The sequence below is a fragment of the Pinus tabuliformis genome, chromosome Q (genome assembly GCF_031772625.1).
Source record: "Pinus tabuliformis cultivar Carrire ecotype Pingquan chromosome Q, CPIR1, whole genome shotgun sequence".
NCBI classification, from domain to species: Eukaryota; Viridiplantae; Streptophyta; class Pinopsida; order Pinales; family Pinaceae; genus Pinus; species Pinus tabuliformis.
In genome coordinates, this window is record NC_142296.1 from 547,657,076 (window position 1) to 547,683,106 (window position 26,031).

Genomic DNA, 26,031 nt, shown 5'->3' on the forward strand with positions numbered 1-26,031 from the left:
GAGAATTTCATACCTAAAATTTTTTAACCATACACTTAATAAGAGACAAAAGAAAATTGGTTTCCTGCAAAATTTTACTGTTTTTGGTCACTTTGGGAATTGTCTTAATAAGAGACAAAACAAAATTAGTTTCCGGCAAAATTATACTTTTTTTGGGAATTTTGGGCATTGTCTTTAGTATCTCCAGCTTGCTGATATGTCATTTGTTTACTGTTGTAATAAACATATTAGTTCTAAAATTTTCTGAGTCATGCTCTCTAAAAGCCCTAAAAATTGGATTTTTTAAGTTTCAGTGCATTTTTGCTATTTTTTGGCATATTGGTCATTTATTCTTGACATCATTAGCTTGTTGATTTGTGGTTATGTAATTAAAAAATCAGATATAAAATATCACTGAATACATCATCATAAAGTGGGCTTAACGAGTTAATTTTCATTTGTTGGTCATTAGAAAATTTTATGTTTCATGTGTTGGAAAAATTTCATGATTTGAAGTAGTTTGTTTAACGTTGTCATAACATTAACAAAATCTGAAATTTCTGAAGTGTTATTGCTGATCTAAATTGTCATAAATCTGAAATTGGCTTATCTCATCATGGTCTCAAAGGTTGTCTAACTTTTCACTCAAAATCTGAAGTTAATCTTGTTGATGAATAGAATTAGCTTGGGCTTGTAAGTTTAAATTGGCATAATATCTTGTGTTGATAATCATTGGTGGATAAGTTGATTTACTTAAGAATCTTTTGGATTGACCTATAGTTGAATTTTGCTCTTGTATCTGTTAGCATCTATCTTGTTTAAGATTGTCCTCTCAATATTGTCAATTACCCTTGTAATAAGTTGATTCTCACTAAGTACTTAGGTAACTTAAACAATCTTAACTCAAGATAAATTTCACTCATCATCTTGCATTAAGCATCCTAGATCTAGCTTGCATTAATAATTTACCTCCTAGCATAAGCTAGGTTGATAGAAGTATAGGGAAACCCTTCTCACCTAGCTTGAGGGGCTTGGAAACTCTTCAGTGGTCAACATGGTGACCTTGCAGTCATCAGAGTCACAGTCTCTACAGCATCAGAGGCATATGGTGATAGTAAAACAACAAAAGTTATTGTTAATCAGGCCCTAACCTGCTTCATGTTGGCCTCCTCCCCATAACGTACCTTGGAGCCCAACTTCAAAATAGTTAAGGGAAGGTTACATTTATCCTAGGCATATAATTTAAAACTTACCAAGATCCTTGCACTTCACGTAGATTTTAAGATTTTCATTTCATATAGGTTAGTCAAGAATTTAAGTAGCAGGTGTCCATCCGGCCATTTGGTTTCAATTTATAATAAGCAATAATTGTGACTCCATTAAAGCACTAGTCACATTACTTGAAAATCTAATATAATCAATAAATCTTGCTCTAATTTAACCAAATTTCTAGACCACTCATCCATGTCTCCCAGACAAGTTGGTCCCCAACTTGTCTTCCTTCACCTCATCTCATAGGGACTACCCCCCATACCCTGTTGTTGGGAGACAACTAGAGTAGAGTGGGTGGGGATCAGAGTGACAACCCCCACCCTGAGTGGTTGTCACGGGTTCCTATACAATCCAGGTGATAACATGGCCCACGTTTGGTCTATGAGAAAAACAAGGTGTAATATCCATGGTATAATTTTAGGGAAAACTATTGGTCATACTCGTGGTTTCACCCATGGTATTTCATGTAGGGACTGATTTAGTCAAAATTTCAAAGTGTATTTATACTAATGCATAATGGCACTTTGTGTGTGGATGAGGGGCAAGTCATGTAGAAAATATTTTGATCTAAGGATGAAGGCACAAATAACAATGTGCAAGTTCTACTTGTTCGATTGAGCACAAGAAGCAGTTTGTGGGAGAATTCGATTGCATGGCAAGGCATAGATATCTATCAATGAGGAATAATTGTCAAGTTTGTTTGCAACAAGTCTGAGATATGTGTTAGTTTATGTAGTGGAGAAATTTGTGAAATGAATTGCCAACAATGAATAATGGAGCATTGGTATAGTCTGCTTATGCAAACATAAATCTATGATCACAATGTAAAATGATATGTATCTTTGGTGAATCACTCCAATGAGCTTCTGATCTATGGTAAATTTTTGTTTCTATCCATGAGATAATATTCATGGTCTAGAATGCATTTTTGCTAAGTGAAACAATGGTCTATCAATGCAACTTTGGACTAGCATGATGATTTTATGGAATGAGTGTGATGGTTTTGAATATTTCCATTGATTGGAAATATTGTTTTCCATTCCATAGAAAGAATCAAATGCTATTAGGATTTTACTATTTTTCTTACTAACCAATGGGCTCGAATGCAGAACTATGCGAGTATATTATGTTGATATAAGTAAAATTTGATGTCACCATAGAGTAGAATATTATTTTAATTATCTTCTTAAATATGACTTGGGGAATAAGTTAATTAATCAAAATTATTTGAAACAATTTGATTTCTCTCTAGTGACTTCTAGAAAAGTGATTTGATGGGGTCAAGAAGATCTTATCCATTGATTGTGATTAGATCGTGGTCGTTGATTTTTCAATGAGAGATTATAAGCGGTAACAAATGAGCTTCTTGGAGATACAATTTGATTGATAAGGGTGTAGTGATAGCATGGGAAGACACCATCAGAGGGTTGAACAATGATTGAGGTTGATTTTCTAGAGAGAATTTCTTCACAGTGATTTCCAGTTTCTCAGTGATAGAGGGAGATTGAATTATTCTATAGAGGCCGAATTTCTCCTGGTGGTGTGAATTGAAAAGGAGAGGTTGATTTTCCAGCGTGAAGGTCGAGTTTTTGAAGGAAGAAATTTTTTCCAGAGTGATTTATTTTCAGGAGAAAAGCAGTGTTTTCTAGAGAGATTGATTCTCCATTAGAGGCAAAATTATTTTGCCACTGAGTGTGATTTTCCAGTGGATTATTTAGGTCACACGTGTGGATCAATTTTGGGTCAGACAAGAGGGCAAAATTGATTCATAGTGGCCGAATATCTTCCAGATGGTCGAAGTTTCTTGCAGAAGTGAAGGAAATAATTTTTTGGTGCTTTGTTAATTCACGACAAGTAATTTATGTGTTATTTTAATTACAAATTTATTGAATATTAATAAAACCCTCAATTGCAGAACTAGTTTTCCCCACTCTAGGGTTTTTCTAGGGATAGTTTATCCAAAAATATTGGTGTCAAATTTATGTTTGATGTTTTCTCAATTATTTTGGTTTATTATTTGGTGAAATTTGCAGTTGTGTTTTTATTCAATGTTTGCAGTAAATAATTTACTAGGAAAAATAATCTAAAAGATATGAGAATAATTACTACATTAACTGCAATAGAATTTCCATAGTCACCATCCTTTAGTGATATTGCATCCAAGAAGACAAGAGTTCTAGTGCACACTCTTTCACAAGAGAAAATAAGAGTGTGTGACAATGATCCTCTCCAAATTTAATCCCCTCTATTTATATGTGTTAACCATGTCAATTTTGGATAAATTTAAACTAGAAAGCCCTAAAATAATATTTTAAGTGTCTACAAGTGAAGTATGTTATAAGTTGACCTAAAATATAACTCTTATAATGATAAAACATAAGAAATATCATTTTTTGACTCCACACATTTGAGTAAAATCCTTCCAAGCATGACATCATCCTCCAAAGGTGCAGATTTTGTAGCTATGGTCAATCTTCATAATTTATATTTTAGCCCTTGTAATGTATAAATAATATGTAAGACATGTTGTTCATGTCATTTTGATAATTTACCCCTCAAAATAATTATTATAAGACATGTTTGTCATGTTTGATTTAAAAAAGAAAATTTTGAAATTTCAATTTCAATTTTTTAGCTCCAAAATAGTCAAGTTGGCCCAATGAAGAGACACACCCATTTTGGATAGGAAGAACACTATATAAAGGCATTTGAACTCCTCCATAAACGACCTTTCACAAGAAATACAATTTATGGGCATCCAAGCGAAGGACAAGAAGAAAAAAAAGGAAGAAAAGGAGGACAAAGATATTATCTCTCTCTCTAGACCTCGCATGTATGACTTTCTAGGCAATAGTTTCTTGGAAAGTCGAAATTTTGTGAAGTTTTCTTGCAGACTGAAATTCTAGGAAGGTCGAGTTTTTTAGGCATATTTTGGAGGCCAAAATTTTGCCTAGGGCATATCAAATCAGAGCAAGTTGCTAGACAAATTGGGAGGCTTGACTTAAGGGTTGTTGACCAGGTCTGACCATAAGCATTATTGGTTAGTTTGACCCCATAGTTGACTAGGATAATTAGAAGCATCTCTTGTTGAACTAAATAATTTCTCTAAGAAAAATGTTGTTGGGTTTCCCCTAAGTGGGTTTTCCCAGGGTAAATCTTGTGTTCTCTTTTTGAGTTGTGATCTCTATTGTCCTTATGGTTTTATGGCTGAGTTTCTAAAGTGTAATTGCTTAATGAGAAACTATAATTGTTAGAAGAAGATCTATATCATTAGAAGTAAAAATTAATACTTCAAAAATACTGTGCTTGTATCTATTGCACTTGAAAAAACAACATGGTTTCAGAACTTTGGTGACGAAAAGGACATTGAGATCACTCTTGAAGAAGCTTTGGTAAGATCCACTCTTGAGGAAAACCCTATATATACAATTTATTTTCTTTTCCATGACTATGGGTTCCCATATGAAGGGAAAAAAAATAAATTAGAAGGAGATACAAATTTTAGGGCTTGGAAAAAACGAATTGATCTTCTTCTTACAAAAGATAATCTCTCAGAAATTGTGAAGGGTAAGGTCACTAAACTTAAAAAAGATGAAGAGAAATTAAAATTTCATAAATATGACATTACAAATAGAGGTAACATTATAGATTCCATTCTAGATCATTTGATTCCATATATCACAAATCTTTACTCTTCAAAGAAAATGTATGATTCCCTAATTGGTTTGTATACTATCAACAATATTGGCCAAGCAATGACTTTGAAAAATGAACTTTGTGATGTTATGTGATAGAAATGATACCATAGCCTCATTTTTTATGAGGATTTCTCAATTGAGATATAAAATTCAAGTGATTGATGACTAGGAACTAGTGACTGAAAAGGAACTAGTGACTACAACACTTGACATAAAAGAAGTTCTAAAGTTTGATGAACAATGGACCACATGTAGTCAAGAAGAATTGAGGCTCATGTCAAGAGGTATGATTCACATATCTAAAGAATGTCACCTTCAATCATATGAAACACATTTCAATAAGGGCGGAGGAAGAAAGAAGTTTGGCTTTCAAAGAAGAAATTAAGGAAGAAGACCTGAAGAAAGAAGATTCGCTCCTCAGGGAAAGAGAGATATGTCAAAAGTTAAATGTTATCATTGTCATAGATTTGATCATTATAGAATTGATTGTCATAAAATATTGAATGATATAAAGAGGAAGGGAAACCAACATGTGAACACAACAAACTTGGATGAACTTCCAAAGAAGCCTAATAATGAAGATGTAGGTAATAAATAATTCTTCTATTTTTCTACTCTTACTAGTTCTGTTGCAGATAGTGAAGACATGGCTAGTAGACAGTGGTGCCTCAAGGCACATGATAGAAGATCGAGAAAACTTCATAAGTCTAATGGAAAGAAGATTATCATAAAAGTTTGAAATTGGAGACAACAACAATTATGTAGTCAAAGGCATTGGGAAGACATCCATTGAGTTAGAATTAGGTGATAATGTTCATATTAGCAACATATTATATGTTCCAAGTTTCAAGTATAATTTGGTTTCTATTTCATTCTTGGAAGAAAAGGATATAGACTAGTATTTTTTGATGGAAAATTTCTTGTTTGGCCCAAAGGCTCTAATATAGATTCTGCTACAGTAATTGGATTTGGCGAAGGAAGGTTGTATAGACTTTTGAAACAACCTACTCAAGCACTTGTACATAATGATGTTAATCCATGTGATATTTAGCATAGAATATATTCTCACCTCCATTATAGAGCTTTGACTTCCTTAAAACAAATTCTTGTAGGTGTTCTGTACTTGTAGGAAGAACACGAAGGAATATGTAAAGGATGTGTGCTTGGGAAGAATGTCAAGAAACCTTTTCCAAACATCTAAAGTAGATCTAAGGAAATTTTAGATATAGTTAATTCTAATGTATGTGGTCTGATGCTAGTTAAATATCTTGGAGGCTCTTTGTGCTATGTAACCTTTATTGATTATTTTTCTTGCAAGACGTGGATCTATTTTATGAAGATGAAAGATGAACTCTTTGACAAGTTCCAGGAATTCAAGGCTGAAGTAGAAAAATTCAAGGGAAAGAAGATCAAGATCCTAACATATGATATTGGAGGAGAATATACCTCCAAGGAGATCATTTTCTTTCAGTAAAGAAGTTGGGATTAAGAGGGAGTTGATAGTTTCTTACAATCCACAAAAAAATGGAGTTGTAGAAAGAAAGAATAGAACCATTGAAAAAATTGTTAAGGAAATGATGCATGATCAAGACCTGCCTATTTTTCTATGGAGTGAAGCATCAATGATAGTTGTCTACATTTAAAAGAGAAGTCCTCATCGAATTTTGGAAAAAAAGACTCCCGAAGAAGCATTCACTGGACATAAACACCAGTTGATCATTTGAGAAAATATGTTTGTCCTGTTTATACCCATGTACCTAAAGATAAGAGAAGGAAGCTAGAGCCTTCAGGAAAGAAAGGGATATTCATTGGATATAGTGATTCATCAAAGGCCTATAGAATATATGTTCCAGGTCAAAAATGAGTTGAAGTTAGCAGGGACATGACCTTTGATGAAAATGTTTCTCATTGGAAATCTAAAGAAGTTTCCATCGATTCTGATGGTGGCAAAGAATGTGAAGCTCCTAAGGAAGAAGTTATTGGTCCATCCAATACTACATAACATCTTGAAGATCATCCAAAAGATCCAGAAGGGCCAAGTGAACTAGTGGATCCGATTATTGTTCTAGAAATAAGGAAGAGGCCAACTTGTCTTAGATCTACCTTGGAGGAAGTAGAAGGACATGCAGCAGCACGTGGCGCCTTTAGGGAAAGAAAGATACAGAAGAGGTATTCCAGTTATGCAGAATTGATGACTAATCTCAATGATGTTGAACCTTCCACCCTTGTAGAAGTGGCCAGCCAACAAGTTTGGAAGGATGCTAAGTTAGAAGAATATTAATTGATTATAAAGAATAATGTTTGGGAGATTTTGCTATGGCCTGAAGGAAAATCAATGGTGACCTCCAAATGGATATACAAAATCAAGCATGTAATGGATGGTAGTATTAACAAATACAAGGCAAGATTTGTGGCTAGAGGGTTCTCCCAGAAAGAGGGAGAGGATTACAATGAGACTTTTTCTTTGGTTACCAGATACACTACCATTAGATCCATTATTTATATTGCTTCTTCTATGGGTTATAATTTACATCAAATGGATGAAAATATTTCTTTTCTTAATGGCGTGATTGAGGAAGAAGTGTAAATAGAGAAACCTCAAGGTTTTGAGGTCCATGGAAGAGAGTCTCATGTTTGCAGATTGAAGAAAGCCTTATATGGAATTAAGAAAGCACGAAGAGCCTAGTATACACTAATTGACAGTTAACTAACAAGACTTGGTTTCTCCAAAAGTGATGTTGATACAAACCTATATTTCAAGGTCAAGAAGAATGAAACTATGATTATATTATTCTATGTCAATGAATTATTTTTGATAGGTGTGGAGCATATCATTATTCAAATTAATTGGGAGTTGTCCTGTGAATTTGATATGAAGGATCTTGGGTTGATGAACTATTATTTGGGACTAGAAGTATGGAAAAAGTATACTGAAATATTCATGGGTCAAGGAAAATATATTATAAAGATCCTACAGAAGTTTGGAATTATGGACAATAAAATGATGTTGATTCCCATGGTTACAAATTTGAAAAAGTTGAGAGACTCTAATTATGATTTGGTAGATCCATCCATGTACTAGAAGTTGATTGTCTTGTTGATGTATTTGGTTAATACTAGGTCGGACATTTGTTTTGCAGTGAACATGCTAAGCCAGTTCCAGGTGGAACTAAGACATGATCATTGGATTGCAGCAAAACACACATCAAGATATTTGTGTGGTACGATTGAATATGGTTTAAGATATCTCTCAACTAGTTATACAACTGTAGGGATATACAAAAGCAGATTGGGTAGGGAGTGTTGAAGACAGAAAGAGTACCTCCAGAGGTTTCTTCGGTTTGGGCTATGCTATGATTTCATGGATGAGTAGGAAGTAGACATCAGTTGCACTCAACACTACTGAGGAATAATTTATTACAACTAGCTCGTTGAGTTGTGAAGCAATGTGGCTTCAAAAGCTACTTGTGGGACTATTTGATCATGTGCTAAAACCGACCGTGATATATTGTGATAATCAGAGTAGTGTGAATCTAACAGAGAATACGGTTTTCCATGACAGGTCGAAGCACATCGAGATCAAGTACCACCTCATTCATGACATGGTGCAGAAGGTAGCCATGAAGCTTCGGTATGTCTCTACTAATGAGCATATTGATGATATTCTTACAAAGCCTCTATCTAGTGCAAAGTTTGTATACTTTAGAAACAAGCTTGGACTTGTTGAGAATACCTCTCTCATTAATAGGGATTGTTGATGATATAACATCGTGGACTGAAATTCTCCCTATGTCATATATGACCAAAATTAGGGAGAATGGTCTGACATAGGACATATATTATTCTCGTGTCAAGTATATTGACCAAAATAAGGAATAATGGTCCTAGAGGCCCAAAATTACTCAAATAGAGTGTGGCCTTCCAGCATCAAGTTCACTAGGAGCATGCCCAGAATTACTCAGATAGCTTGTGGCCTTTGGGGATTCACCATGTGTCAGGTATTGACCAAAATAATGGTGAACTAAGGCTAGTTTGTATATTATGTGACAAATAGACCATAGTTATGGTGATTAGTTAATGCTAATGATGTGCCATGTGTCAGAGGTACTAACCAGAATTATGATTGATCTACCATGTGTTAGGAGTACTGACCAGAATTATGGTGAGAATGCAACATGTCTCAGAGGTACCGACCAAAATTATGGTATCTTGTTGATGTTGATGATCTACCATGTGTCAAATTTATTAGACCATGATTATGCTTGTTGAATGATGTTGATATTATTGATGATTTGTTATAACCTTTTCTTAGAGAAATTTGTTCACAAGAAGAACATTTGTCTAGTCATTATGAATACCTACCTAGCTAAGAGGGAGTGTTGAATTTTGTAACTATGGTCGGTCTTCATAAATATAGTTTATCCCTTATAATGTATAACGAATATGTAAGACATGTTCTTCATGTCATTTTGATTATTCAACCCCTGAAATAATTATTATAAGATGTTGTACCTTGGGAGACAATTCCTGGCTGAGTAGAAATTACTACCCAAGACATTCATTAAAATTTACATATTTATTAGTTGTTTGTCTCAACATTTTGCAAACTCTAGAATATTAAATTTTAAACCCTTTAACCTTCAATACATGGAATACAACTTTGAATGGCCTTTAACTGTTGGATACAAATGGATTAAAATTTATGAGAAGTGTTGGTGAAATCTTCAAAACAAAAGGTTGTCACCGCAGAATATTTTATCATAAACTTAGAGGAAAGTGTGTTTGATGAGAAATGAAACTTTGAAAGAAGATCATTGTTCTTAAGGATTTTTAACCTCTAACTTTACAGAGAATTATAACCATTAACTGTAAAAAAAGAACATATTGCTTCAATTCTTTCAATGAAGGAATACATACATAATATGACACATTGAGAACAAATCATACCCAACAATTTATGGAATCACTGAAATATTTATTTATCATTAAAGTGAAGATAAAAGTACAAAGTGTTCCTCTCTGAGGTGTTTCCAAAATCTGGAATCCCCCTTCCTCTTACTGAAGTACATTTATACAAACTTTTCAAAAAGACATTTATCACAACTGTCAACCTCCTAACTACCTAAATATTCGAACATTACATTGAAACATAAAAATTACATGGCTTGAAAATATAACAACTTCTAAAAGTAAACATTTCATCTCAAATCAATCTGAGATTGCGGAGTAGTAGAAGGTTCTGCTTTTGTAGCAGCAACCTGTGGTGACATCCATTCCCTAGTCTTCCTCTAGATATCTGTACTTGTACTTGGGGAATTTATAAACTTAACATGTGCTATCCTAAAGTCCGTGATTCTGTTGTATGTAGGCTTCTCAATAAACAAAGTCTTCGTCATCCAGACAAGTTGAAAATCTTTATGCAGATAGTTGACGATTGTAGCTCCCTTTAAGACTACAGTCTTTTCATGTATAGAGTTAATTTTACTTTTTTATTCCACTAGTAATGTTTCATACAATTCCTAGAATAACAAATTATTTTGTTGATCCCAATAGGATGGAAAACCAACCCTTGTTATTTTATCAAAATTGATATCAAAACTCATCACTTCTTCCTTAATCTCCATCAATTTCTTCTCTATTGATTTCCTGTTGGAATTTTTCAATATCATTTTGTTTATCTCCATCACATGCTTTGTCTTGTCTTCTATTCCAAACTCTTTCAATTTTCTGTGTAGACTTTGAGTTTAAGAAGTCAATTAACTTCTTAGCAAACCGGGTTCTATTCTGCAACTTCTGGTTATTACTGAGGATGAATTCTTCTAAGTCTCTAACAATAATCTTCTCCTATTCAATGATAACTAGGAATTTCCAAACACTCTTTACAGTATTGATTATATCATTCCATAATATTTCTCTTGCTTGTAACAGGGACATATTTCCTTTCACTTTTTCCTTCAATTCTTTAATTTCTTGCTGAGTAGCCTGGAAATCCCTTCTATATTTTTTTGCAATCTCCTTGGTCATAAACAACACTTGCTCAGTTTCTTTGATGATTTTTACAACATTGTCCAAATATGTCTGCTTCTTCTTTAACTCATTTTTAGAAATGTGCAACTCAGTCCCAACCTGAGTCAGCTTCTCAGCAGGATCATCTGAATTTGTTGCAACCACAATTGTGCATACATGTGAATCAATATTTCGCTGTCAAGAAATATTCATTTCCTTTAACTTAATTATCTCCTCATCCCTTTGTAGAAGTTCTTGGACCAATGATTATTTTTCTTTCTCAACCCCTGCTACCTCTGAAGTCATGGGATGTTCTGCTGAGGGAAACTTCAACTTCTTTTTGAGTGCTTGAATCTCTATCTCAACACTTTGTAGTAACTTCTGAATTGCAAACCTATCTTTTGGATTTGCACCAATCTTAACAATTATCCTTTTTAGCTCTTCATTTTGGGTATTAATATCTCTCGAGTTTTCTTTCTCCAACTTCAGCTGGTTTACCACTTTTTCTAACATATTTTTAGCTTTATAAGCAATTGAAGTAGATTTATATAAATCGTGAAAAAATATTTTCCCAGATTGCATATGTAGAATCAGGAAATGGAATCCTCTTTACATCCATTGTTAAATTAACAGTCTTGAACCCTGCTGCAGATGTTACTGACATTGTTGATGGATGAGAGAGAGAAAATTTTAGCTGACTTTTCTCTAAATCCATAGCCAATAGCAGTCTTTTCCGATACTCAAAAGATACGTGAGCTTCTGATTGGGATTCCATGTTTTCTCTAATTTTCTTGTTTCTTTCCTCCACCTACAAAAACATCCGTTTAATCATGGAAACTGAACCTTGAGAATACTCCCCTGAAACTAGAGAAGAAGGAGTACAAAAAGTTTCCCCTAACTGCAATTGTATACTGGGAGTTGTTGATGCACCAGCCTCTTTAGACATCTTTGCCCTTTTTGGTGCTCTATCTTCCTCTTCCTCTAGATCAACTACCTCTGACCTGCCTCTCTTCAGGTTCTTTTCAGTAACAAGAGGGGTCTCAATCTCTATATTTCCCAAGGGAGCTGACTGCCCTCCATTTTCCATTTTTTCAATTTCTAGTTTGGTTCATGCACAAAAGGAGCATACACATTTTCTATTCTTCTGTTTGAAATTATATGATATGGGTCGTAAGCCCATTTTTATTCTAGTTACAAATTCATCCCTTCTAACAGTTTATGGACTTCATCTGTTGCTTGCCTAGTATTTTTGCAATGAATGGTCCAACAATCCAAGGCACCCTGAAAAGTAGTCCCTTCTTTGCTGGTACAAAATGTACCTGATCCACATTTAGACTATGTCTAATGAATTCAAGAGTAAACATCCTCATGGGAACAAAAGTTGGTAATCTGTAAGGCTCAACCTCAGCTCCATACCACCTTATTTGAACATGATCCTGGAAAGAAAACCAATCTCCAACCTTGACTTCTTTACTCACTTGAAGGAAAGATTAGGCTTTAGGGAGTAAAGCTGGTGCAGGTGAACTATTGATGATTGAATATACAACAGAAAGTAAAGAATATGAAAAATAGGATAGACCCTCATTTCTAGGATCAATTCTTACTATATCAGTCTATAAGAACACTAATTGTTTATGCTTGAGGGTGTCCATAATATTCAATCCTAGATGCATGAATTTATCAACATTGGAATACAAGAATAAATATGTTACAAGTGAAGGAAACCTAAAATAACATGTAAGAGTGAAATTCATTAACTAGACATTAATTTCTTTTTCCCAATATATTGGTATATCTAATACAACTCCAAGCTTCATAATTACAACAAACATTCCAAACAATGCTTTGTCAACTACTATAATGTCCTATTTCCCTAAAATTCTGGCCAACACCTGAAGAACTAGTATTACATCTTCGGAAAAAATATCCAAGGGAAAATTAGTGGAATTTACACAGATTTTTTTTCCATCAATAATTAAATACAAGTGAATTACAACATATTCTAGTTTGGATAGTTCTTCAAAATAAGCAGTCAATGATTCTTTGGAGAAAGAGAAGTAAGACTCTGCAGAAAGATAGCACAATGCTTGCTGAATCAAAAGAGAGGACTCCTGAAAAACACTTTCTCCCAGCCTATTTATCACAAAACACCTTTGAGGATACATTGTTGAAACTAGCCAATGAATAAATTCAGGAAACATGTATGTTTGAGGGAAAAAGGCTACTAGCACACCAAATTTCACCATTGAAAAATAAATTGGGGAATTGGATTGGTTTAACTAGACATTTTAGTAGAGTTCATGATGGTTGACAGGGAAAGAAATATCAAAGACATCTCTTTCAGTATCCATTAGCGGAATGTGAGAGGATGGAATGGATAAAACCGATTTCATGACCATTTTTAAAAGATAAATGGTTGATTATGGAAAAATACCTGGTACTGGTGACGAGGATGACACAGACGTGATCTGGACTTTGAATTTCTTAGCAACGAACAACAAGACAATGTAATGAGAAAAAGCCAATTAATTTTTTTTATGGTGGAATGAGAAATTATAAGAGGGAAAACAACATTAAATTCCATCGTGGGAAATGACCGAATTAAATGGAGGATTTGACAGTATAGAGGACAACTAGACAAAGGAATGTGACATGGCGAATGGAATTAGAATGAGTTGTCTCACTTTTTATCATCACTACGAGGGGACTGCTTCTACATGACCAACTTCTGGGTGGTGCCCCCATAGTGAATCTACACCATTCATTTAAAAGTCAACAGATCATAGACTTTAGGATAACAAATGTTAAGTTTATAAATTCCCCAAGTACAAGTACAAAGATCTGGAGGAAGACTAGGGAATGGATGTCACGACAGGCTACTGCTGCAGAAGCAGAACCTTCTATTGCTCCACAATCTCATATTGATTTGAGATGAAATGTTTACTTTTAGAAGTTGTTATATTTTCAAGCCATGTAATTTATATTTTTCAATGTAATGTTTGAATAGTTAGGTAGTTAGGAGGTTGATAGTTTTGATAATTGTCTTTTTGAAAGGTTTGTATAAATTTACTTCGGTAAGAGGAAGGGGTGTTCCGGATTTTGGAAACACCTTAGGGAGGACCACTTTGTACTTTGATCTTCACTTTAATGATAAAGAAAGATTTCATTGATTCCAGAAATTGTTGGGTAAGATTTATTCTCCCTGTGTCATATTATATATGTATTTCTTCATTGAAATAATTGAAGCAGTTTGTTCTTTATTTACAGTTAATGGTTATAATTCTCTGTAAATTTAGAGGTTAAAAATCCTTAAAAACAATGCTCTTCTTTCAAAGTTTCATTTCTCATCAAACACACTTTCCTCTAAGTTTACGATAAAAGATTCTGTAGAGACAACCTTTTATTCTGAAGCTTTCACCAACACTTCTCACGAATTTCAATCCATTTGTATCCAATAGTTAAAGGCCATTCAAAGTTGTATTCCATGTATTGAATGTTGAAGGGTTTGAAATTTAATATTCTGGGGTTTGCAAAATGATGAGACAAACAAATAATAAATTTGTAAATTTTAATGAATGTCTTGGGCACTAATTTCTACTCAGCCAGGAATTGTCTCCCAAGGTACAACATTTTTTAGCGTCGTTGTTGGGGAACGGAAATATGAAGTTATTTTTCCCTGGGTTCTACAAGATCATTACTTCGGTTGATGAGCGAGGAAAGTGGTTAGGCTGAGATTCTCATCAAAAAATTCAAGCCTGGATCCAAAACGACCACACATGAGGTCAGACACCTCACAGCAGAGAACTCTTGCTCTTTCTAATCCAGAAAAGTTGGTTTCCAGGAGAGTTTGGAAACCAAAATCACCAATAACCCCAGATCCCACTTTATTTGCTCCTGGTACTAGTTCTACACAACAATTTTTTGTCTTTCACTCAAAAGAAGTAATAAGGAATTTTGATTTTTTTGAATAAGTCCTTTCCCTTCTCAGACATCTTTTTCTAAACCAAATTTGGAAGAAAAATCCATTGAGTCAGTTTCATTTTCTTTCCATGAGTTTCAAGAAATCAAAACAGTTGACCCTTCATCTACAAGTTCAACTATTTCTATTGTGAATCAAGTAGTTCCCATATCCTCCTTGCCTCCACAATCATTTGTCTTTCAAGCAGGTAACCCTTCTTCAATTAATTTGAATTTAAATATGGTTATTCCTGCTTTTCTGTTGAATAAATATGCTCCCTTGAATCTCCCTCAACCTATGAATCCAATGCCTCAGGATTACCTTAAATTGTTACCTCGTTTCACAAGGGAAGATGAGGTAGCTGCAAAGAATCATATTGCCACATTTTGTGCATTTGCTGGAAATTTGAATGTGGAATTTCTAGATGTGGTGATGAGATTGTTTGTTCAGTCATTGGATGGAGAGGCTAGTAAGTGGTTCAGAACCCTTCCTGCAAATTTAATTAATACATGGGAAGAATTGGAAAATGTGTTTACACAGAGGTGGGGAGAAAAGAAATATCATGGCTATTTTCTAACAGAATTTAATGCCATTAAAAGGAAGCATGAAGAACAAGTAGGTGAATAAGCTATACAATAGTCTGCCTGGAGAAATTAAGCCTCCTCTTGTAGGAGAAAAAGTAGTATTTGCAGGAGCATTTGATTCTGATTTTGGTTTCACTTTGAGCGAGAGGAGGTCCCCTTCATTGGACCAAATACAGATTGATTCTCTTGAAATTGAAGCCAATTTGTTTGTAGCAGGAAAGATTAAACCAAAAGATACTGAACAAAATAAGGGGAAAGGAAAAGAATAAGAAATGAAAGTTGTTAGTCAAACACCTTATTATAATGAGAAAAAATTAGAAGAAATGACTAAGGTTATTAAAATTTTTTCTAGTAAACTAATCAAGTTGGATCTGGAAAATAAGAATACACCTAGACAATTTCAACAGGGGAAAAATAGAAATTTCAACCCCCAGTTTAGAAAGCCACCATTGCAGATTTTACAAAGGGATAGGAAAGATCAAGATCAGATACAACCTCCCTTATACATTGAGGATGAATCAGAGGATGTAGTAGAAGGAACTTCTAAGGAGCATGAAAATAAAAATCAAGCTTCCACCTGCAAAAACATTTGTTTAATTAGGGAAACTGAATCTTGAGAAGACTCCCCCGAAACTGGAGAAGGAGTGCAAAAATTTTACCCTAACTACAATTGTATACTGGGAATTGCTAATGCACCAGCCTCTTCATACATATTTTCCATTTTTTTTGCTCTGTCTTCCTCTTCCTCTAGATCAACTACTTCTGACCTACCTCTCTTCAAGTTATTTTCAGTAGCAAGAGGGGTCTCAATCTCTATATTTCCCAAGGGAGCTGAATGCCCTCCATTTGCTAGTTTTTCAATTTCTGGTTTTGATTCATGCACAAAAGGAGCATATCCATTTTCTATTCTTTTGTTTGAAATTATATGATATGGATCATAAGCCCATTTCTCTTCTAGTAACAAATTCATCCCTTCTAACAATTTATGGACTTCATCTGTTGCTTGCCTAGTATTTACAATGAATGGTCCAACAGTCCTAGGCAACCTGAAAAGGAGTCCCTTCTTTGCAGGTACAAAATGTACCTGATCCACATTTAGACTCTGTCTAATGAATTCAAGAGAAAACATCCTCATGGGAACAAAAGTTGGTAATCTGTAGGGCTCAACCTCAGCTCCATACAACCTTATTTCAACATGATCCTAGAAAGAAAACCAATATCCAACCTTGACATCTTTACTCACTTGAAGGAAAGATTGGGCTTTAGGGAGTAAAGCTGGTGCAGGTGAACTATTGATGATTTAATATACAACATAAAGGAAAGAAGATGTAAAATAGGACAGACCCTCATTTCTAGGATCAATTCTTACTATATCAATCCAAAAGAACATTGATTATTTATGCTTGAGGGTGTCCATACTATTCAACCCTAGATGCATGAATTTCTCAACATTGGAATACATGAATAAATATGTTACAAGTGAAGGAAACCTAAAACAACCTGTAAGAGTGAAATTCATGAATTGGACATTAATTTATTTTTCCCAATAGGTTGGTATATCTAATATAACTCTAAGCTTCATCATTACAGCAAACATTCCTAAAACTGCTTTTTCAACTACTGTAATGTCCTCTTTCCCTAAAATTATGGCCAACACTTGAAGAAATGGTCTTACATATTCTACAAAAATATCCAATGGAAAATGAGTGGAATCTACAGGGAATTTTTTTCCATTAGTCATTAAATACAAGTGAGTTACAACAGATTCTAGTTCATATAGTTCTTCAAAATAATTAGTCAATGATTCTTCGAAGAAAGAGACTCTACAAAAGGATAACACAATGCTTGCTGAATCAAAAGAGAGGACACCTGAAAAACACTTTCTCCCTACCTATTTTTCAAAAATCACCTTTTAGGATACATTTTTGAAACTAGCCAATGAATAAATTCAGAAAACAAGTATGTTTGAGAGAAAAAGGCTGCCAACACACCAAATTTCACCATTGCAGCATAAATTGGGGAATTGGACTGGTTTAATTGGACACGTTGGTAGAATTCATGATGGTTGATAGGGAAAGAAATATCAAAGACATATCTTTCAGTATCCATGAGCGGAATGTGAGAGGATGAACCAGCTAAAACAATTTTCTTGGCCATTTTTAAAAGATAAATGGTTGATTATGGAAAAATACCTGGTACTGGTGATGAGGCTGACTCAGATGTGAGTTGGACTTTGACTTTCTTGGCAGTGAACAACAAGACAATGTACTAAGAAAAAGCCAAGAAAAGGTTTTTATAGCAGAACGAGAAATTATAAGAGGGAAAACAACATTAAATTCCATCGTGGGAAATGACCGAATTAAATGGAGGATTTGACAGTTTGGAGGAAAGTTGGACAAAGGAATCTGACATGGTGAATGAAATTAGAATGAGCTAGCTCACTTGTTGTCGTCACTACGGGGGGACTACTTGTACAAGACCAACTTCTAGGTGCTGCCCCCGCAGTGAATCTACACCGTTCATTTAAAAGTCAACAGGCCTGATAAAAGTCTTTACGGGGGAAGTGCATGTGTTAATCTTCGATTTAGTTGTGTTGTCGAGTTTTCTCCATCGGGCGGGTCCCATCCTCTCCACCTTCAGTGAACCGCCAACCTTCTCACACTTTAACACCTCCAATTGTCATCATAGGGTCTTGTCGTCTATCTCAATTTATTATAATAAACTTTGTAGGTACAAGATATTAGTGATGTAAAAGACTTTGATAAACCAACATAACTTCGTTTAATCAAATAACAAAAAGTCTTTCACATTTTATTTTCCTCTTACAATATATATATTACACTTATGTTTAACATGTACATCACTGATATAATTTAAAACAGGTTACAACATAAGACACATTCTTCATGCCATATTTAAAAGAAAAACTTTTGAATTATGAATTTTGAATTTTTGCCACCAAAATAGTCAAGTCATCCTAGTGAAGAGACACACCCATTATGGACATGCATAACACTATATATATATAGATATTACACTTATGTTTAACATGTACATCACTGATATAATTTAAAACAGGTTACAACATAAGACACATTCTTCATGCCATATTTAAAAGAAAAACTTTTGAATTCTGAATTTTGAATTTTTGGCACCAAAATAGTCAAGTCATCCTAGTGAAGAGACACACCCATTATGGACATGCATAACACTATATAATGGCATTCGAACTCCCCTACAAAGGCATCATTTGACCTCTCACAAGAAAGACATTTTGTAGGCATCCAAGTGAAGGCTAAGAAGAACAAGAAGGACAAAGATTTTATCTCTCTCTAGAACTTGCACGTGCAACTTTCTGGGCAACAATTTATTATTGAACTGAATAGTTTCTCTAAGGAAAAGGTTGTATTTCCCCCCCTAGTGGGTTTTCCCAAGGTAAATCTTATGTTCTCTTTGTGGATTGTGATCTCTACTGTCCTTATGGTTTTATGGTTGAATTTCTAAAGTGTAATTGCTTAATTATAAACTGAAATTGTTAACATAATATATATATCATTAGAAGTAATTATCAATATTTCAGAAATATTGTTCTTATATTTATTACTCTTAAAAAATAAATACATGCAAGGTGCTAGAAATGGTCAATCAGTGATCCTCACTCCAAGCCATATTCTCAACATGAAAGGTGCATCCTCAAGCCATACCTCTCCTCAACCATACCTTATCATCAATAAGCCCCATGTTGTTATTCTAGGGCATTCAAGGGTGATGTCACAAGCATAGGGAATAACATCATCATCAAGAAGAATGTATGTTGATGTAATGATATGAATATGGAGATGGATAAATCATGGGACCTTAGTTACCCCTTTCCTTGACCTATTTTTACCACCTCTCTCGTGCGCCTTTTTCTTCAATGATTTTCTTTTTCTTTTCATGCATAAATTTGATGCATTCAAATATCCCTCAAAGATGTAGTGATTTAATTAGGTTTGTGACATTAAAATTACCTTATATCTATATATATATATATATATATATATATATATATATATATATATATAGATATATCATGATAAACTGTGAACTCAGTGAGGGCTAATGAAGGGGGTAGAGCTCAGGTCAGGCTCTTGTCCATGCACTATAATTTTTCCTAGACATATTTTTCATTTTAACATTTCTTTCTTGTGTGGCCATATATTATTTTAACTTTCTTTCATTTGCATCAACCAGTTAAGGGAAAAAATTACAAGCCCTTAAAGATGAGGCTAAAAGGGATCCATTACTAGTGATAAATAAAAATCAACCCGAATAATGGAGGTGGATGTAAGGGATATGCCAAAAGTGGTAATTATGTATTATCATGGGCATGCTATATCAATCAATTCCTCCTATTCATGCCCCTTATGGAAACTGGAAAGAAAGGCCTCAAAAAAGGTCACACTACACAAGTGTTAGAAAGTGTAGCAAGAAAGGCTCAATTTGACTATAGCCTTAGTCAAATTGAGTAAATCGAATGTCCACATCAGTAGGACAACTTGGAGGAAGTTAACTAATGTGGCATGGATCTTAGCACTCAGTTAGATCATCAAATTCAATTTAGTGGGCTTGGAGTTCAGTCATGCATGTGTTGATTTCTAAATTTTAGCAATCTAATTCAGTTATTTTCAATTGTACTCAGTTAACTAACCTCTAACAATTAATAGTCATTTGAACATCAGTTGAGCAGTGAGACAGTAGTATAACTCAGAGATCTATCACTTAACTAATCAATTAGCCCAAAATAGACCAAACATGCATGGAATTCAAATTGCTCAGCTAGAGTGGAGGAGACAAATGCTAGTGTAACATTAAGTGTATACTAGTTGAGTGTACAGTTGTTTTTTTTTTTTCCGAAGAAAAAATCTGTAACCTTTTATTAAAAAATGAAAAGTTACAATTGCAGATGCATGATGCATTTCCATAAGCTGCCCAATGGGCTCGAGTGCCATGGCACCCTTCGCAACGTTACTAAACTAACGTGCAAAAAATGAAGAGAAAAGAAGAGAGAGAGAGAGGAGAGGAGTGAAAGAAAAGAAAACTGAGAATCATATATGAGTAAAACTCACGCTTCAGGTTTTCCTTCCTTTTTTCTTTTCGACCTTGCGCCACTCTCCTTGAGTGGGCTCGATCGTGGCTAAGACTAACTGTGTTTCTGCTTTCTGTGTGCCTAATTCCTTGTCTGAATCTGATGTGTCTGATTGATGGTGCCGCTTTATCCCTCCCATGATCTGGTCATCAGTAGTCTTCTCTGCCTGATTTGGGTAAAGCTGTGATGCCTTGGTGTCTGATGTGGTTCCCTTCTGATTTCCCATTTCTTGGGAGACCTCCACTTTCTCTGTGGTGGTATCTTCCTCTTCGGCTTCTGATTCTTCATCTTCTGAGACCGGAGGGGAAAAGAACCATCCTTTCTTCTGTTTTCCTTTCTGCTTCCTTTTGCTATTTACTTTTTTAGCTTCTGGACATGTGCTTTGCAGGTGCCCTGTTTGTCTACAGAGTCTACACCTAAAAGCAGTATTTTCGTAGTCTAATGCTTGCAACCAGTCTTGTTGTTTGTAGATCAGCCTTATGTTGTCCGGTAGCCCTTTACTTAGATCCACTTCCACACAAATTCGTGCAAAAGTGAAGATCCTTTCATCAATCCTTTCCGTATCTGTTTTGATGTATTTCCCTATGCTGTTCCCGATTCCTTCTAATACTCGTTCGCTCCAGAAATGTAGGGGAAGGTTGTGTAGACGGACCCAGACCGGCATTTTGGAAACTGTCATTTTATTTGGATCGAAGTCTGTAAACCATGGGGTCATGAACAGCCCCGCCGTTCCCCAAAACCAAGGTCCAGCATTGATGATTGTATCTCTGGCTTCCCTGGATGCAAATCTGACTATGAAGAACCCTTTGGAGCATAAGTGTATCTCGCATTCCATGGTCCAATTGACAAAGATCCAATGAAATAGCTTCGTAGGTGTTGGCCAAAAGCTGTTGAATCGGCATATGAGGGCCTGCGATTCATATGTCTCAACATAGTTATCCAGCCCTGTGGAATCAAAATTAAGGGCTGGAGTTTGCCCTAGCTGGTCTACTATGTATGGCCGGGGTGTGTATCCGCCTTGATCTGGGGAGGATCCCGATTCTCTGTTGCCTTGGAGAATATTTTTATAGGATGGAGCTCCTTTAGATTTATTCTGGGGTGCTGTTTTCCCCTTTTCCCCTCCTGTGCTGCTTGGCTGTCCCTGGGATGGTGCCCCTCCTCTCAGCCTGAGGTTCAAGACAATGGTTTCTCCTGGGCTGATCTCGTAGCTTCCCAAGGTTCTGTTGTCCTGGAGAGACCACCTGCCACTGACTAAATGTTGGATCTGGCCAGGATAGCCAGTCAAAGCACAAATTTGCTGCTTTAACAGCGAAACATAGCTATCTCCACTTACCCAGATTAAGATAGATTTCTTTTCAGGGGTTTTAATGAAAATCTGGAAACGATTATTGGTTACCTGATGTCTGTTGTTTATCTGAGCTCTGTCTGAACCGGTGTCTGTGCTGGTTGCCAGATGGTCCAGCTGTGTGCGTTCTTCCAGGTCGTGCCTCTTATTGGGTCGATCTGCCTTCAGGGAAGCGTGCCCTCCGCTCATTTGATGCCTAAACCGGCCGATCTGATTCCTTGGTTCTGAATAGACTTGAAAACTGCTCCGATCTGTTAGATCCGGCCTGGATCTGTGAAATTTGGGCCGAGCATTTGTGAGGTGGGTTGGATCTGCTACATGCAGTCCCCCATCTTTACATGCAAGGTATGGCAAAGGGGCGATTGGCCTGAAGAACGGCCTACTGGCTAGATCTGCGAAGATCGGCCCAAGCCCTAAAGATTCTCCGCCCCCGAGTAGGATTCTGAGCGAAAAAGTTTGCCGATCTCTGTCCTCGCTCGGCTTCCCGGTCTCTTCCTTCCGATCTGCCTTTGTTTTGTTCAAACCTTCCAATATATCTGCTGTACCCAGAGCATCGTGATCTTCCCTGGCGATGGACTGAGTGAAAACGTCCTTGCAGGTTATTCGAAGGGGTTTCGGGGTTTTCTTCACCACGCGTTTGAGGCCAGGTCTGCGAAGGCCAGAGACTATGGCCGTCCCTTCTGCTTCACCTCCAACATTCACCCAAACGGTAGCTCCAATTCCTGCGCAGGGGAGGCTCGCTGTCGTAGCCATCTTCCAGTTTCCCGTTAAGTGTACAGTTGTTGCATGCAGTCAAGAGATAAATTCCTTGGGAATTATGCAAGGAAATAGGGAATTCCATATTGTTTAGGAGCTAAAATTAGCTCAAAATTGTGCAATGAAGTAGGAGGTTGGAGGAGGAAAAAATTGGCTAAGTGTTTCCCAGAGGCTCTCATTTAGCAGAGAGAACAATTTTTCTTTTGCAAGTGTTGCTAAGAGTCGGAGCATGCAATTGTAATACTTTCTCTATTCAATTTATTAATGCAAATAGGCTTGATGGGTTTCTCCTAGTTGGGTTCCCCCAAAAATCACTATGTACTTGTGGTTTTGCTTTTTGCATGTTTATGCAGGTTGTTTTAAATTGTGATTTTCATTCCACAGATTAGTAGAGTAGAATTTGTGTCTCCTGATTTCAGTTCAATTTTTTGAGAAGTTGAAATTTCTATCGAATTTCTAAAGGGTATCAAAGCCCTGAAATCACATTAGAACCAGTTCTTTTAATTTTTCCCTCGACAATTTTGAATTTGCAGCTTCAGTGTAGAAGCTTTTCTTCAGATTCGGGAGAATGTCTTTCAACGGACTAAGATTGGAGTATGCCCTGGAGGGTAGCTCAAATTTCATAGCCCGGAAGGACTGAATGGAAGAAATTCTTGATTATAATGGTGTGTTAGAATATGTTAAAACTAACATTGTGAAACCCCAACAGTTTGATGCACAACCATTAGCCCAATGGAAGAAGGATGTTGCAAAGGCTAGGAGAATTATTTTGGAAGGTGTGAGATACCATGTGGTCTCAAATATCCATGGAAAAGAAACACCATTTGATATGTGGAAGACACTAACTAAGCTATTCAAAAATAACAGTGACCATAGAAAATTAGCCTTGAAAGACAAACTTTGAAATGTTAGGATGCAGAAAAATGATACCATTCCACAATATCTCTCTAGATTCACTCAAGTTTCAATATGAGCTTGGAGGGGTTGGGGAGAATGTTTCAGAAGATGATTTGGTGAGCCTAGATATTATAGGCCTTCCAAAATCCTGGGAAAACTACCAGGACTATGTGAATGGCAGGGGAAAATTACCAAATTGGGAAAGGTTATGGTTTGATTTGGTTCAAGAAGAGATCAAGAGTAATACCAAAGATGGAGTATCATCCAAAGCAGAGGATGGAGATAATTTTGTCTTGGTTTGGAAGGGGAAGAAGGGAAAAGGAAAGAAGACGCAAAGAAAAATTGAATCCATCCAAACTAACGACAAGAAGAAAGACTTGAGTAAGATACAATGTTTCCACTGCCACGAATACAATCACTATGCAAAAAAATGTTTGCATGATAATTCTAACAAGAAGCCTTCAGGAGGATCAGGAGGTGAAGCATTGTCTTCACAATTGAAATTACAGTTCACCCTAATAGCATGCATGGCTAGCACTGCTATGGGGAGTGTGTGGTACCTTGATTCTGGTGCCTCATTCCATATGATAGGGTGCAAGGAAGTTTTAGTAGCATAAAGGAGAAGGATCTCCATATGCATATTGAATTAGGGGATGATGATAGGTACAATGCTACAATAATTGGTACTATCACCTTTGAGATGGGAAAATCCTCTCCTCTTAGCCTCAAAGATGTTATGCTTGTACTTAAGCTAAAGAAGAACCTGATCTTTGTAGTAGTATTAGAGGATAGATGTTATTTTCAGTAAAGGGGAAGCCTTTCAGAGACACATAGCTAACGGGAAAGTGAAGTGGATTGGAGTTCAAATGAATAACCTATACAAACTTGAGGTGGGATATTGTGTTGCACTGAGAAGTAAGGAATAAAAAGTGTAGAGCTGAGATGTTGGAAAACTCTCACATAGGAGATTGGGTCATATACACCATGGTGCCTTAAAATTCATGCAACAAATTACCACCGATCTCCCTAAAAGCTCCCTTGACTAGTAGATCCACCTTCCATGGCCAAGATAGTAGAGAAGATGCAGTCTTGGAGTGAGACCACTCTAATGTTTGTGGACCCTTCTCTACATCCTCCACAACAAAACATAAGTACTATGTAATTTTTATTAATGATTTATCTAGAAAATGTTTGATTTTCGTCATGAGGAAAAAGGATGTAGTGTTTTCGAAATCTGTAGAGTTTAAGGCATTAGTTGAGAAGGTGACTGGAAAGAAGGAGAAGGCTCTTAGGAGTGACAATGGAGATGAATTTGTTTTGAATACCTTCAAGGATTTTTGTGCCAAAGAAGGTATTCTAAGAGAAGTGATAACACCCCATAACACACAATAGAATGGGGTAGTTAAGAGGAAGAACAAGAGAATAGTTGGAGTTCCAAGAGCCGTGCTACATGATCAGGGGCTTCCATTTCATCTATGGTCAGAAGAAGTAACAAAATAGCTTACTTGAAAAACCAGAGTCCTCATAGAATACTTGGTATGATCACATTGGCGGAAGTTTTCTCTGGTAGAAATCTTGATGTGTCTCATTTTAGAATTTTTGGAGCTTCAATTTATTTTCATGACTCCAAGGATTTGAGGATGAAACTTGAGCCTACATCAGAGTTGGGATTTTTTGTAAGATACATCGAAAATCCACACAATTATTGGGTGTAATTTCATTCACTTAGGATGATAGTGGTGAGGGGATATGCCAAGTTTGATGAGGAGAAGGCTATGAGATGCTCTCTACAACGAGAGCTAAGTATCCCACCAGAGTAAGATATTCTAGCTCCAAATGAGGAGCCTCGGGATAAGCTTCAGGAAGTTGTGGAGCAGCCACAAATAAAGGATCAGAGAGGAGGCTGGGTGGAGACACCCACTCAACTAAAAACATCCAGAGAATGGAGAAACAAAACCAGAGAAGTTGATATAGTATTGTAAGATGCTAGGGAGAATGTGGGAGCCCCTACATCAGTATGCAAGCAGAGGAGGTCACTTGAGAAGTACATTGGTTACATGGCTCTCATTGCAGAGCTCATTGAGTAATATCCTTATTCATTTGAGGAAGCAACTTCTCAACCTATTTGGGTTGATGCCATGGTGGAACAATATGAATCCATCATGAAGAATAGTGTATGGGAAGTTTTTTCAAGACCATAAGGAAAAGCAGTGGTTGGTTCCAGATGGCTCTTCAAAGTGATGCATGTAGCTAATGGGAGCATCGAGAAGTACAAGGCTAGATTTGTGGACAAAGAATATTCTCAGGTAATGGGAGTTGACTATGAGGAAGCACTTTCCCCTGTGGAAAGGTATTTCTCCATCAAATCAATTCTTGCACTAGTTGCGCATATGGGGTGGAAAATCCAC